Below are 16878 nucleotides of genomic sequence, written 5' to 3' on the forward strand. Positions count from 1 at the left end.
AATAAACACCGCACCGCGTCATTTAGTATAAACCTGAAATAATAATAATAGCGTGAATTTGTTTAACTTGATTAATGCTTTGAATGTTTTCAGGAAACTATATTTAAAACTGCTACGGTCAGGGAGCACGCACACACTTCTCTGACCTGGACTCGATTGCCGACCACGGCCGATATCGGTGACGGGTGATATCTGATCCGGGTCGTACGCCCTCCACGAGGTTAACTCAGTGGTGTTGTTAAACATCAGCGCCGGGGAAATAAAGGCGGCCGGGAGTGGTGCTGGCAACTGGTCATTCCAGCCGGTGTCTGCCAATTATTTGGGTCATTAAACAATCGTTCTCAGGGCCGCTACGCATGGGAAGGCGGAAATAGTTTAACATCAACCAAGGACAAAAGAAGTGAGAAAGGCGTTTGAAAATAACTAAAGAGAGAAAGCCATTTGAATGACAGCTGCCCGTGGAAACGAGATTCGTTTGTTACCGTCGCATGCAGCGGAGTGGTGGAAACACGCTGTTCAACCACGCACGCACGCACGGCAACAGGACTCTCATGCAAGGAAGTCTTTCCTCAATGAAACCCCGGAATACTCGCCGTTAAGGGAAAGCAACCGGTGTCCGGTACGACTTTATAATACCGTTACGAAGGCATCGGTATCGATCGATGGGCAAGTCAAATCAGGCACCACTCTGTGTGGTGATGCAATCGACATAATAACCCTGATATCAAAAGTAGTAAAAGTGTATGCACGACTCAATATTAATAAGGGCTTTATACCACAGACCTACAAAGTAGCTGTGATACGTATTGATGAATGGACGGACAGCCCGGTATTCTTGGTCAGAGTCGATGAGCGGGCGTCTTCTCTTGCCTGTACGAGTTGTCGCGCACGAGATGCCAGATCGACTTTAACAGCACGATGCGCGGATACACAAAAATCATGAATTGACCAATGTATACAACTTACTTATTTCATGTCTTATTCGATCCATCCCACAAGAAAGAACCTCCCCGCTTTCCAATTGACGCAAACTTCCGCCCTGTGGCGCCTGCCTTTTTCGGAGGTGGATATTGTTGGTTTGTCTTGACACAACTGCGAACCCGTTCCCTTCATGGTCAGCAAATGTTAGGACTTATCTCCCTCTCTCTGTGCCCAAGTCAGCTCTCGTTGCTGTGTTGTGTTGTGACTCCAAGGTGAGTACGACTCTGCTCTGTGGCCTCAAGTCCTCTCAGTTAAAACACTGATATATATAGAAAAAAACATGTTATGCAACCACAGCAACTAATTATTATGCTAACTACATCTTTTATAATGGTATACCCACGACACCACAACGCTCCCTTTGTGTGTGGTGCCGGCCTTCATAGGGGCTCGCCAACAGCACTTGCCCCAAAATTGTCCGTAAAGAATCCCCATCTTTGGCTTTGAAATAATAACCCCTATTTTATAACGCGCCTTTCATATTGAAGTATCTCAAAGCGCCGTACGTAAAAATAAAACTGCACCCACAAGTATAGATACAATCTAAGAGAAATAGAAAGCTGATAATAGCAATATCAATGACTAGTGTCAAAATTGGAATGAAATGAAGATCTATATTAATAGCGAGCAATAATAATAATTATACAGAGTAATCCAATCGGACAATTCATTTTTTATTGTTACCTTAAGTTACTGGGGAAGGCCCGCAGCACAATTAGGCGCATTTTAAGACGGTGATTTAAATTCGTGAAACGCACTCGAAATCCCCCAATGGACGGAGGAGGGGAATTCCACAATCACAGAGCCTGGCTGCGGGCGTCTCCGTCTCTCGTAGAACATCACAGTCTTGTGCGACTGCCAAAGTGCCACCTATGATGGCATGTTTTTTTGTTTTCCCCTTAGTATCCATAATCATTACTCTGGCATATGTTCAAGGTGTGTGCGATGTCAATTTCAAATTACGGTTTGGAGTGGGTCTTGGTGTCTCTGTCACTGTCGGGGGGCTCTGATGAGCTAACGAGAAACATAGCCGGAGGTATTGATTGTGATTTCTTTACCGATAATCTGACGCACGTTCAGTCATTCGCGCGTTGCCGTGCGCCACCCATGCAACAACAGCTTTAACTTTAATGTTGCTATTTTACTAACGTGTTTTATAATCATGTATTTTTCTATCTGCTATTTTGGAGGTTTTATCATTTTGCCATTCATTTTCTTATATCTTAAGAAAGAAAAAAAAAGCCTAACACACAACATTATGACAATAAGTCAAATAAGTTAATGGTTTGCAAAGGATGGACATTTACGATAGGATTGAACAATAGGTTACAAACTAACAAAACCACAAGGGTAGAAGAGATGTATTTGTACCTCTCTGTGATTCATAGATAGAGATTGGAACTCCTCTTATCCAAAATGTCAGCTTTCTTCCCACACACACGCTCACAAAACGCTGATTATAAAAGAGTCTTCAATTTATTTTTTCCAGGATAAATAATTGACATCACCAGCAGCAACAGCAATAGCATTTTCATCATCACCACCATCATTGATTTAGTGTCGTGGAAGAGAACCGAGGCCAAAGTTGGGGTCCATGGTCATCGTTTTATCACTGGGAAATCGCATATTGCAGGATGGATTTAGTGCCAAATCGTATCTCGCTTACACATCTCTGCAAGTGAGATGACATTAGGATTCCCTCTTGAAATTGAAGTAATATTAACAATCCCGGTGGTCACACTCATGATTCAATCTCGGGCATATTGCCGACGGTCTGAGGGTGGAAGTCTGGATGGCGTCCGATTCAAATTTCTCCATGAAAACATTGGCTATCTTCTCACCAGTGATAGCCAATGTTTTCATGGAGAAATTTGAATCGGACGCCATCCAGACTTCCACCCTCAGACCTTCCCTGTGGAAGAGATATGTGGATGACACTTTCGTAATTTGGCCACATGGCCTCCCAGCTCTGAACCTTTTCCTACACCACATCAATTCCAGACATCCCGCCATCAAATTCACCATGGAAGTGGAGAAGGATGGCAGGCTACCATTCTTGGATGTTCTGTTTGAGAGGAGACCTGATGGCTCGTTGGGGCATTCTGTCTACAGGAAACCCACCCACACGGATTCCTACTTGAAGCCTGATTCCCACCACCACCCAGCTCAGAAGAATTCTCCCATCAAAACTTTATACCATAGGGCTCATTGCATTTTGGACCAACACCACCTGACCTGTGAATTACACCTGGCCCTCAAAAGGAATGGATACTCTGACCGTACCATCCGCCAAGCTGTTTCTCCCTCCATACAGAAACAACCACTTGATACTCTGGTCAAAACCATCACACTACCATATATAGCAGGCGTTACTAAAAAGATTTCCAAAATTCTAAACAAACACAAGATCCAGGTCCGGTTCAATACAGCACACAAAATCGGTGATCTGATCCCATCCGTGAAGGATATCATTCCTGACTTACAGTACCCCGGGGTTTAAAAATTGAGTTGTACCTGTGGTGATTGCTATATCGGGGAGACGAAGCGACATGTCTCTGACCGAATTCGCGAGCACAAATCAGATTTGAAACACGGCAGAACGAATTCTTCTGCCGTAGCTGATCACTGTTACAACGCTGTGGGTGATCACGACATAATTTTCTCCGATACCAAGGTTCTTTGCAAACCCACGGGTTTTTATCAGAGATTTGTTCACGAGGCAATTCAGATCTACAAACACAGACACAATTTCAACCGAGAAGATGGTTTCAAATTAAGCAACCATTGGAAAGATGTTCTAAATCGAACCAAACATTAAACTAATTTTTCAATGGTACAGTATATTTTTCAAGTAGTGGTACCCCAAACTTCTTAAAATCCCCTTTTCACACCACCAGCATGTGGATGCTGCCGTGCCACCTCGCCAGCCTGCACAGTTCGACCCCCTCCCTACCTTTCATCATGCCAAGTTCGCCTATTAAAATGCAAATTTTTTATGCTAATTCCTTTGTCAAGGCACCTTAATTACTCTCACACAGCTTAAAGGTCGCGGTCTGAGCTTGGCTGTGTTTCACTCCAGCGCTGTCCTCGAGACAGTCTGGTCCCTTCACCTGATGAAGGCCGCTTGTGTTGTGGCCAAAACGTCGTGATTTTTGTTGTTTTATTTTTTTTACCTACGTGACTTTACCGAATAGAACCAAAGAGTACATTCCAGCCTTGTGTAGGTCTACAATCGTGTCCCTGACATCCTTGGAGAGCTCTTTGGTCTTGGCCATGGTGGAGAGTTTGGAATCTGATTGATTGACTGCTTGTGTGGACAGGTGTCTTTTTTACAGGTAACAAGCTAAGATTAGGAGCACTCCCTTTAAGAGTGTGCTCCTAATCTCAGCTCGTTACCTGTATAAAAGACACCTGGGAGCCAGAAATCTTTCTGATTGAGAGGGGGTCAAATACTTATTTCCCTCATTAAAATGCAAATCAATTTATAACATTTTTCACTTGTGTTTTTCTGGATTTTTTAAATTGTTATTCTGTCTCTCACTGTTCAAATAAACCTACCATTAAAATTATAGACTGATCATTTCTTTGTCAGTGGGCAAACGTACAAAATCAGCAGGGGATCAAATACTTTTTTTTCCTCACTGTAGGTCGATCATATAATTTTATTGTATTTCTACATACGTGACTTTACCGAAAAAACCAATGAGTAAAATCGTACTCGTTTTATTGACCCCCGAAGGGACAACAGGATATGTCAATCCCCCCAAAGCAGGATTTGAACTCCCAACCTTGCGATCGCGAGCCACTCACTCTAACACCAAGGCACCTGCGGCATGGGCAATGTAAATGGTAGTTTTGTAACGCGGGTGTCAGTGCGTTTGCCCATCAGACAGGTTTGGTGGCAATAGGTGAGTCACGTTTCTCAGTCACCCAGCAATTTCTGTGTAGAATTGCAAAGCATCGTTGTTTACTTTAAATAAGACGCCAGCCACTTATATAATAATTCCCAAAGGGGTCACAGGGTGAAGCGGTGGAGCAGTGGTTAGTGCTGTGCTATGAACCCGGTGGCCCGAGTTTAATTCCCAGCCACGGATAACATCGGTGGGGAAATGCTATCCAATCTGACCCTTTGACCCCTTCGCAATACACGCAGTGACCAGCATGCTGAAGGATGGCAAAGCAACCCACGTTCACTGCCGCGGTGTGGCATTCATCCGAGAGTGGTTTTTCTAACAGCTGTCATTTACTATTGTTATTAAATATTAGTGTGCGTCCTGCACTCGTGTTTGCCAATTCTTTTTAATGCAAAAAATACATCTTCCCTTACAACTGTTGCTTCTCAGGTCTCTCTTGAAAAAGAGGCAAATAAATCGAATGAGAATCTCAGCTGTTACGATAAAGAATGAATTGGAGTTGTGATTTGGATGTTTTCGGGGTAATTAGTTCACGCATATCCAGCTCTGCAGTCTGTGATTTGGTTTTTACCTACATTTCCCCATGACAGTGATTCTCTGTGATAAAGTTACCAAAAAGATTCTGCAAAAGTCCTTTGGTGCAGTCTCAGCAGGTTGTGGGGTAATAAAAAATAAAAGCAGGGTAGCATCTGTTTAGTTACTGAAATGGAATTACGGTCATATCCGTCAAACAATGGGGCTCCGAAACTGAAGTTTTTTTCCCTTTCGTATTTGCACGTAAAACGCCGGACTGAATTGTACATTTTTCTAGATCTGATCACATTGAGTTGCCTCAGAGTGGAGGAATGAGCCATCAGTATTCACAGTGGTGCATCCCACGAGCATGCAGAGTGATTGGGCGATTTAATGACTAAATGGTCGTGTGTTACAAAATGTCCAAAGCCATCGACTGGACAGACGCCTTCCCTGTTTTTTTGCTAATTTATTTTGTATTTTCACCAAAAAATAAGCAGGCCTTCACGGGTTGCGGTCTCTTTGCTGAGCACGGGTAGATGCCGCGGTGGCATTTGCTAAAGGGGGCCATTGTACGTAGGTAGTGATCAATTATGCATCAAATAGTTTCGTACTAAGAGAGAATGCTATTCATGCGATACAGGACTACAGGTAAAACCCACAGCTTCATGTACCAAAGCCATAGTGAATGTGTGCATAGAATCTAGCTACCAGCTTTTAAGATGTGGCACATTGTTCAATTAGACGTAAAGAAAACATCTCATTCATTCCGAGTCCACCTCTTGCTCTCAATCCACAAGTCATCAGCACCTACCTCTGCCTCACGGGTAATTCAGTACATCTCCCTTCTCTCCTTGAAACCATTCACTATCATTCCTGCTTTTATTCAAATGGTTGTCACTTATGGTTTATCCAGGGTCAAGGCCTTCCTTTTTTTTGTTACTCTGCCTATGAGCGACCGCCACTCTCGATTATACAAATTAGCCCGCTGTTTCTGTGCAGATTTGAGATGCGGCCGCATGTTGACGCTATAAAAAGCTACCTTGCGTTTTAATTAATGTATTCTCTCTCTCTCTCTACCTCACTGGCCTATGTGCTGTGAAGAAACGGCCATTGCCCAAAACGTCACATGTTATTTGTGTTATTTTCAAGGCAGGATACATATCCAATGTTGATGAAATTATTATTTTTTGGTTATTTGTGCCTGCGCACGAAAACATTATGCTCTGGCAGCACTGATGGGCATAACGTACGTGTGTATATGTTGAACTTCTTTCGAACCGTACGTAGCCAACCGTGCCAATCGGAGGTGCGGGGTTAAGGACAGCAAACTAAACACAAAAAAGCAGTTCTAAAGAAATGCGTTTTCCATCTAGATTTTAAAATGCGCAGCTCCAGTGGCTTCCTAAGATCGGAAGGAAGAGTGTTCCAGACGGCCGTCCATATGCCAGGTTCCGCATGTGTTTGGTAAAGGCCTCTCTTATGAAGCCTGCAATTGAAAGCTTTGCACACCAGAGTCAGTATGCTGTCTAACGACATGTGAGTAAATAAATGTATTAAGAGTCGGCATCTTGCTCCCGTGTGGGCGTACTTGCCGGGAAATATTCAACACAATTCCACAATTTGCCCAGGGCTTGCTTGTAGCAATATTGGAAAATAAATGAATTGCCCCGTTTAAAATGAAATCCGCATCTCCGGCAGGTTTTATGAGATAACAAAATAAACGTATTCTAGTGTGTTTTCACCCGTGGGAGTGTGTTTGTGTGTACATTGTAGTGAGATAAAAGCTGATGGGGAAAATAAAGTTTCTCTCCACTTTGGAAAAAGTGATTTATTTCCGATTCTTCAGCATGCTTCCAAAAATAGGAGCTAATTTCAAGAGAGGAATTGATATACTTTTGCAATTTATGCTTTGTTGATTTATTGTGACTCACTTACCTTTCCTGTACTCTGCACTCCTGTCAGTTTTCGTAATGTTTGTTGTAACTTTCTTACCACATCTGTGAAAAAGAGCTTCATAACTAATTGGATTCCTCGAGTCTAACTGAAGATCATGATTCTGAAATATGCCACCATTTAAATTGAGCTATTTGTAGACGTGGTGTTTGTGTTTTTACAAGTTTTATTTTCATTTAAAGAGCATAGATAGTTGGTATTCACACACATGATTCCATGCTGTATTATCAATGAATGCGTCTTGTATTAATTACAGATAAGATTTTAAAACGTTACTGTAACAGTACCACAATAAAATCTGTATTGTTACATCACATGCGCTTGATAATTTTGTTCACATTGTAAAGTCAGCTTATCGTGGAAAGGCGAAATATTGCACACTTAAAATGTTTTGTATTTTCAAGGAGCTATTTCCTTCGTTCAATTTTTGCTTAGCAATCTTGCTCGGCAACACTTGCCCGACCTGCGACGGAGTCTGTTGATCCTGGATTGGTCTCATCCGCCATTCCCAGTCCCATAGATATGGCAATGTATGCAAGGGGTCGTGGGTCCAATCCTGACTGCACGTTAGGCCTCTTTCACGCCGTACTTAGCCAACCATGCGAAACAGCAGTGCGGGGGGGGGGGGGAAGACAACAAACTAAATACGAAACATTTCTGTATTTTAGTACACACTTTTTTTTTAATAAAAATAAACTGTTGGATTCATTGATGTACGTTTGTAATGATAGGCATATACTGTATAACCCCAGCCCACTGTGTCTCATTATTCTTGCCTTTGATCTTCACTGAGAAGAGTGGTTCTCATTCAATAAGTTCGTAAACTGCGTCGTATTCTTACCTCAGCTGGGATGTCGATTTCTGACGTTGCAGCACGCCTGCACCACCCTCTCTCACACACGCCGGAGTGTCCGGGAGTTGGTGATGAACCACACCAGCAGGGTCCCTAACATGACCACACTGGGTCACGAAACAGCACTCCTCTGCCCTCGCTCTCACTCAGTGCACCACAACGTGAACGTAACAGATTATAATGATCAAAATATTCCCCATTAATTTGCCCATTAATTATTTTGATGTCCTAGAATTACCCTTATAAGTTTATTACGAGTCATTTGCCATAATTTAAGGGGTCACCCACGAGTTGTCATAAATAATTCATGAATTGCACTTCACAAGACGCTAACAACAAATTTTAAATTACACACAGCATCACCATCGCTTACGTTAACTACAGTATCGTTTATAGCCTGACCCAAGCTGCGTCATGCGCACAGCCGAATAGGCCCGACTCAGGCTAAACCAGGTGCGCGGTTAGCTAGGGCCCAAATTTCGCCCACACAATTCACAACGTTCATCGCGCAACATTACGAAACAAAGTTACGTAATGTATTCAATTAAAAGTTGATGAATATATGTGTATAAAACCTGTAACATAATAAGGTAGAGTACACCCTGCCACCCCAGCACCCGAATGAAGAACCATACCCCGTCTTGTGAATCTTACTCCTTTACCTCCTGCAAAAGATCGTGATCAAATTTTGCGAGTAATGACAATGTTCTCTTGATCTACTCGTAGATTTACGTTACAGAAATTAAATGTGTGATTTGTACTATTCAATCATGAATGATGGTCTCAGATTAGTGGTTCTTAACCTGGGGTCCACCCATCCCTTTGGTGTGCGAGATGCCCTTTCTTGGGGTGCGAGACATGGGCAGATTTTCTTCGAAGGTAAATCATCGAAATCACAAATTAAGCTCGGGCACATAAGTACAACTACTTTGTTTCATCAAACCCCTGTGTATTCATTAACATTATACATTTGTTTACGATTGAGAACCAAAGGGTTGCAAGGCTGCAATAAATGTTAAAAACCACTGTTCTAGATTATAATTAAATGTTATCATGTAAAGCAACCATAACCACATGAAAAGACCTAGGTTTACAATTTAGGAGTAAAACTTTACTATCTACACAAATAGATGTAAAGTGTAATAACTTAAATACCTTGGGAACAGTAGCCAATCATATTCTTGCTTCTTTCAGTAAAGTCACATAGACTTTACCGAAAGAACCAAGAATATGAATCCCTGCAGTCACGAAAGCTTTAAATCGAAAAGTAGCCAATCAGTTGTTTTAATTGTCACATTTGAATTCAGCACATCAAAATCCATGTAAACAGCACATTTCATATCTGAAGCAGACGACGTCTAAAACATTGTAGGCCACCATAGTTATCGGAGCTCTCCGTGTTCATCTCTCATCGCCCCACGCGGACTCTGAGCTGCGAGTTGCACAACACTCGCCTCCCTCCGTCTGTCCAGAAGAAGGGTCGGGGTCTAAAGTTACTTCTCTAAGCCAACCGTGACCCAGCAGTGTCCACACCCGCCATGTTTGTTTTTTGTTGGTTGCGGTTGCGCCCGATTCAAGAGCCGAATGGCTCACAGGGCTATACCAAATAAATGAAACTGACACAATCCCGTCGCGCTATTTACTGCATCCATGCCATCTTTGCACACTCAGTCACCAGGTGGTGCACTCCAATGTACGAGTTGTCACGAACGTAAACACACCTTGTTACACGTGAAATTACCCGAACGACGAACTACTAGAAGCCTCTTTTATCATGACACAATAAGAATAACTTGGTCCGGGCTTAGTGCTTGGTCTTGAAGCTCGTGCCTTCCCTAAAACTTCCCCTCCCCTTGTGCTTCTGCTCTTTATATCACTCGAGCCCCCTTTCTCGAATGTTCCCTGACACTGGGTCACAAAACAATTCCGTATTTTATTATTTTATATTTTTATCATTTTATTGTTTTCCTTCTACGTGACTTTACCGAAAGAACCAAGAATATGAATCCCTGCAGTCACGAAAACTTTAAATAAAAATTAGTTCCCTCACTGTTTCCCCCCCCCCAGCTAATCCCCTGTCCTCCTCCTCTAATGGATCCCAACCGTCGCCTCGGGGTCCCACTCTGTTTCCCGCCTTTTCTCGTTCAAATCTTTTCCTCCAATCACTTCAAAGGCCTGCCTCCCGACCAATCACTGTGGAGGCCTCTTTCCGCCAATCGGAGACCTTGGCCTATTTTTGAATAACCGTTATGCTGCACATTGGCTTGGGGTGAGTGCATGTTAATTTCGGTCATTACACACGTGTAATTGTTGAATCTCCCCCTCATGTATACACTTAGTTGGGCAACGTGCATCTTCTCTTCACACAAAAAAAACTCAATCTTGCCACGTGCACAATTCAGAATCATTTTTTTGTGCCTTCGGACAGAAAAAAAACCCATCGCTCTTTGCGTTATACGTTCGTGGTATGGCCACCGTGACAGGTTGATATTTAACATTTTTTATAAAATAAAAAAAATGATGATGAAATTGAAAAATATGAATGAACATTATTCCTGAATACGCCTATGGGCAATCAGGTAATGGACTTGCCCCGTAGCTTGCGGCTAATGCATGCACTACTGATTTCATGGCTTATCCACTTACAACATCGCATTTCCCCGTATTATTTGGCATTTATGCGCTGCAGCTTTCTATATATAGGCATATTCTTTCTTGTGAAACGAAAAGGATGCCCGTGCTCTCAATCAATGAGCGATGGGGCCGGGACGGTTGCTTTGCAGAGCGGGTCTTGATCCTCGCCTTCACGGGGTGCAGTTAAAATTGCGTCGGTTACAAAATCCCGACGCACGTCCGGGACATTCCATTGGAAACGTTCTTCATCGAGCGCTGGAAAATGTGTTTCATTTCCAGGCACAACTTTGCTCCGTTAATGCCTCCCCGGTTTTGTTTAGAATTTTCTGCGGGTGCTCTGTTGGGTGATGTTCGCCTATCGCTTTGACACTGACAGCCCTAAATTTTGATTTAAAGCTTTCGTGACTGCAGGGATTCATATTCTTGGTTCTTTCGGTAAAGTCACCACGTAGAAGGGTAAAACAATAAAATAAAATAAAAAATTCTTGCTGTGGTTTTCACATCTGATGATGATGATTGCTTGTGTTGCAGTCACAACGTGAGAATTTTATTGTTTTATATTTTTATTATTTTATTGTTTCCCTTCTACGTGACTTTACCGAAAGAACCAAGAATACTGACAGCCATGCCTGCTTTCATTTCACAAACATTGTTTGTGTGTGTGTGTGTGCATGTCTCTGTTCGATCCCCCTTTGCCATCACTAACGTCAGTAATGGGTGATATCTTAACCTGCCCTTGGCCACGTCACCCCCTCGTACATGACGCCATCCTTAATAGGTGCTCATTAACAACACTCGTTCCAGCAGTCTCAACGGCTATATTGGAGATACTTTTTTATTTTGCGTGTGCTATGTGTGTATTGCATGATGTGGTGGTTAGTGTTGTGCTGGGTGGGACTTTTCCCATGTTTTTTTGTTTGTTAAATGTGTCAATTTGTAGTAATAGGTTTTTACCCTTTTATCTGCCACCAAAACTGACACCTTTATACAAGGGGATCATGTTTGCAATAACCACAACACAAGCAGTCAAAATGCAAACAAAAAGAGACAACTCTGATAATGATATGCACTGTCCTTGAAATTGATTGGTCCACACCCGAGACGGCTTTTCTTAGACCCTAGTCTCCACTGGTGTTGGACCAGATGACGCCCAAAGGCGTACAACTCAAAAACAGCGCACTATCAGAGTATTGAGAGCTCTGAGGTTTCAGTTTTGTTGCCAGAAAAAAAGGGAAAAACCCTATTATTACATTTTGGTACTGGCAAAGGAGGTCTAATGGTATATCTTGCTACTGGCAAAGGAGGTCTCATAATGTGTCAATTTGGTTTAATACTCTAACCTCATCATCATTGGCTATGATTAATCCACTGCTGGATTAAGGTCTCCCCCAAGCCGTCGCCAGTCCTCACCGCACACTTGGCTGTATTCTATTCGCTTGGATTGAACGCTGGAAGTGAACACTGCAACATAGGCTTTCCAATCTGTGAGAGTGATTTCAATTTCATGGCCCGACTCAGCCCATCATCTCTCCCAGGTGAATAAAATGGGTTCCACTTTGTTGTTCTGTTGAAGAGACTAATTCCAAAATATAAAATGTGAAATTTCCACCACTGACTCAGCGATGCCAATGGAGAATTGACACTGCCCTGCTCCTGTTTCAGAATGGTGAACCTCTGACCTTGTCAAAGCAGTCGATTTAGAATGTGTATCTTTGAGTCACCTGGCATCTTGGGCCATTCAGGCATGGCCATTTCCTTCTGCGATCTTCTACTCATAATGCCATTTCCACCTCTCTCTGTCCTTCGTGTCAATATGGGAGTCTTAATTTATGTCAGAATCAGAATGTTTATTTATACTGGAGGAATCCGATGAGTTATAAAATCTCTTTTTCACAGATGTCCAGTAGACAATTTATAACATTTACCTTGACATAGCAATGTGAAATGTCTACAACTTGTTCAGCGCTGACAGTAGAGATGAGTTTCAAGTTTATTTAGTCTAACCAGCTGAGAGATAACGAGACTAGGATGAGTCATTTGTAAGAGTGGAGCGGATCACCAAAATGACACAAGCAAAGCAAATAAATGTATTCTTTGGTTCTTTCGGTAAAGTCATGTAGAAATAAATTAAATTAAATAGTAATAGAATACGACGTTTCGATTGCAACACAAGCAACCATCATCAGGTACAAATGAATGAGAAAAAAACCTAGTAAAACTTGGAAATGTAATGCAATACAACACAGAGAGTGGGCCAACACCACAGTCAACACCCCACCTGGTTGATTACGTTCCTCCAATGATTGCTAAATTTGAGAGAGGGACAAAACATAGACAGACACACAAGCAGAGAGAGACTCACACAGAGACAAACAGAGAGAGACACACCCATAGGCACACAGAAAGACAACGTCTCTGTGTCGAGGCCTTAAATCGAGAGTGAGGGGGGAGGGTGCAAAATAAAGAAAATAAAATTAAGTTCTGCAATTAAGAAAGATAAATCAAAACGAAAACACAGGTATGTCTTTCATGCTTGCTTGAGCAGCAAGATAATGACTTTCATTCACCAATATAGGTTTAAATTACATTTAAGTAAGAGGTGGTGGTGCGTGAATGTAATAACTTTGACTTAAAACCAAGTTAATGATAATTGTGATATTGTCGGTGTGTGTTTGTGGCATTGCACCTCTGTTTTAGTGTGAGCGACATGTCAATGAATATATTATTTTGCTGCTTTAAATTCCACTTTGTGGAGCTATCATTTGTGGCCAGGTCGCTTCTGAAAAATAAGTTAATAACTTAGTGGGCTTTATCTAGTATGATAGAAATTGTTACGTTCTATTCGTCTCTGTATTTTTTCGTGATTTGTTTACCTTTCCTATACTTTGATCCGCCCCTAACTGGAACATGAAAAGCAGCTATATAGCTAATCGCCCCTAACTGGAACATGAAAAGCAGCTATATAGCTAATCGTATTCCTCCTGCAGTATAAATAAATATTCTGATTCTGAATACAAATGTTCAGATGCGATTGATAAGGTATCGACATGCTGCTTGAAGTCACCGAGATATATTAAAATGCGTTGGAATTATCGGATTGTTCAGACGGTATTATGGTGAATCTCTTGGGCCTCTCTTCCGTGCCTTACTCGGGAATATATCTGCGAAGTGAACAAATGAAAGCTAGCAAAGTGAAATGACGGCGGGTAAAAAAAACAGACAAAGGCAGATCAGCAAAGCTAAATCACTTGCATGCCAAGAGGTCCGTGCCGTTGCACACACAGCGATCGCCTGTGAGTCTGTCATAAAAAAGAGGAAAAGGCAAAAAGTAATTTATGAATGTGCGTCTGCATCGCACGAGACGCATCAGTGCCGTGAAATAACTCGATACGGAGCAGCGTTCCTGTCCACATCGCGCTCGGATGATTTCCCCGAAAGGTTCTCTCAGTTTTGTTTTGATGACATTCCTAAATCCGTCGCTGTGTATTCTTAGACAATAACATTATGAACAGCAGCTATAGCAGCAATAGCAGCAGGAGCTAAAGCATCTGGAATATATTATTAGTAGTATTATTGTTGTTGTCTTTTGGCAGGGCAGGTTTTCCAATAAAATATGAGAATGTCATAGGTCTGTGAGTATCGGCAGGCTGAACCTCACTCTGACTCGTGAAGCCAATATCACGAGGGGCTTTGTAAAGCCAATACATTAACGTGTTTGCAGTTTTTATTTATTCCTCTCTCGGGTTGTATGTTGTGTGCCGGGGTAGCCTGACGCTCATCATATTCACTGCTTGGCCAGTTTGCACATATTTGATTCTGTAGTGGCCCTATAAAATGTGCTGTGAATTATTTAATGGGGGGACAGTCCCTCTAACACCCCACGTTATACAGTTGTTATTATTATTATTGCACAGAAGCCTCGCACAAAAATGCAAAACAAGTATCCATCCAACGTTGCTTTTTGCGTTGAACGTCACCTCATTGTTCAAAGAGAGTGCTCTTGCCAATAACATCTGGCAAGACAGCAGCGTTTGCTTCACAAGTATGGCTCTGCTGATGGGACCCAGGACATTGCAACCAGTCCAGAGTGTGCCTGCTTAAACAAATGTCTTCTGGAAAGCCACTAGGCTGACGGACTTATTTTAATAATATGTGGAGGTACAGAACAGCAGTCTGCTTATATATGTTATTTTTTATAAGCCAGTTTATAATGTTAACATTCTTAATTTCTGTAATTTAAGCCTTTAAGCACAATGTTTGCCTGCACCTCGGATGCTTTCTGTTCAATTGTTCCCTGTTCCTCCACACGGATCACTTTGTATCTAGAAGTTCAGTATGTATGCTGAACTTCTTTTACACCGTACGTAGCCAACCGTGCTAATTGGAGGTTGAGGGGAAGGACAACAAAGTAAACACAAAAATCAGTTCTAAATAAATTAGTTTTCAACCTAGATTTAAAAGTGCAAAGCTTCTAGTGGCTTCTTAATATCAAAAGGAAGAGCGTTCCAGACGGCCGCGGAAGCGCATCTGAATGCGCGCAATGTGGTGACCACCGTCTTTGTTTGCTGGTTAGCCAGAAAGCGCTGCGAGGATGACCGAAGTTTGTTCTGTGCTGATGCACTACCAATCTCCCTTGCAAACTAGCTGGGTAACTGGCTAATTGGGACTTCCCATGTACATATAAACATTGATACATACATATGATTAGAAAATTTGACTCAGGGTGGCTGCTATGTGCAACTGCCCTCCGGTTGATTGGCTCACGTGTGTAGGTGTGCGAGTGTGGAAGGCGGCCAGTGGACAGCAGTATCAGAGTAGCTATCTCACTCTGCTAAGGTCTACGAGAACAAGATACGAGTCTCTTCAATACAAATTGGTAGAAATGTTTTCTGGAGCTACATCTAAAGCGTGATTCTAGGCTCTTTCCCGTGAGAGCTCGGCCAGGTGAGCTCATGCCCAAAGTATTTTGTATCCCTATTTTTAGAAGTGTTTACTGAGAGTGCTGCTCTTAACATTTACAGGTGTACCGCGCAAGCCAACAGGCGTGAATGTAAGCGATATTGGCTCTATCGCTGCTGGCGCTGCCAGTTGCGATTCATCTGATTCCAGCGTCGCAATCTGACTTGGAAAATAAAGCGCGTTACGTCGAACCTATAAACAACGTGTGCGCGACTGTGGCTCGTAAGTAATGTGACCGTTTATGCGTCCGCCTCGCTGTATGTACCGTACACATCACAGCTGTGGACAAGATTTTATTCCAAGTTGTACATTCAGCCAGAGTCTTTTAAACCGTATCGTGTCGGGCACTCGTCTTTCACTCAACTATACAGTCTTATTATTGTTATGTGCGTTAACCGGGGAACTTTTCACCTAGTCTCACGGATATTTTTCAGGAGCGTCCTTCAAATAAGTCGCAGAAGGGGGGTCAATATTGCTGATAATGTACAGTATATTCCTTCTGCAGGTAATTTTTCAGCATCGGGATGTTTGGACCAATAGCAATTATATTTGTATGCTTTTTTTGTCTTGGAGAGGAGACTGGACTACCTGGAGGTAGCCCATGCAGAACAGGGGAAAAACACACACACACACCTCCGATTAGCACGGTTGGTTACGTACGGTGCGAAAGAAGTTCAACATGCATACAATATGCCCTCGTTATTCATGAACTTGCTCTCCGCGATGTTGGCTCTCCGTGAATCTACGCGAGTGCATCGAGAGAGAAAGAAAGTGGTGAGATAAAGTAAGGCGAGTTCATTTATAAACGACTATTTAATACATTTTTATTTTAAGCTTTCGTGACTGCAGGGATTCATATTCTTGGTTCTTTCGGTAAAGTCACGTAGAAGGGAAACAATAAAATAAAATAAAAAATAAATATTGTTTCATATTTTTCTTATTTTATTGTTTCCCTTCTACGTGACTTTACCGAAAGCACCAAGAATATGACTATTTAATACTTTAGTTTGCATTTTTTACTCACGTTATGTTCATTCTACGGTCACCAATTTCTTTGTGTTGTGATAA

General features: G+C 42.2%; 1 protein-coding gene and 1 long non-coding RNA gene across 5 annotated transcripts in view; one reads left to right on the forward strand and one right to left on the reverse strand.

Annotated features, from left to right (window-relative positions):
* Window positions 1-16878, forward strand: part of LOC116950935 (tetraspanin-15-like) — a 311303-nt gene that overhangs the window by 57092 nt on the left and 237333 nt on the right. The window lies entirely within an intron of this gene.
* Window positions 7513-11621, reverse strand: LOC142930545 (uncharacterized). The gene is made up of 3 exons (XR_012946499.1): window positions 9939-11621; window positions 8206-8310; window positions 7513-7952 (listed from the first exon to the last, which is right to left on the reverse strand). It is a non-coding gene; the product is annotated as an uncharacterized LOC142930545 (long non-coding RNA).

This window comes from Petromyzon marinus, chromosome 41 (assembly GCF_048934315.1).
Source record: "Petromyzon marinus isolate PM22_M1 ecotype Great Lakes invasive population chromosome 41, UKy_Petmar_22M1.pri1.0, whole genome shotgun sequence".
Taxonomy (NCBI): domain Eukaryota; kingdom Metazoa; phylum Chordata; class Hyperoartia; order Petromyzontiformes; family Petromyzontidae; genus Petromyzon; species Petromyzon marinus.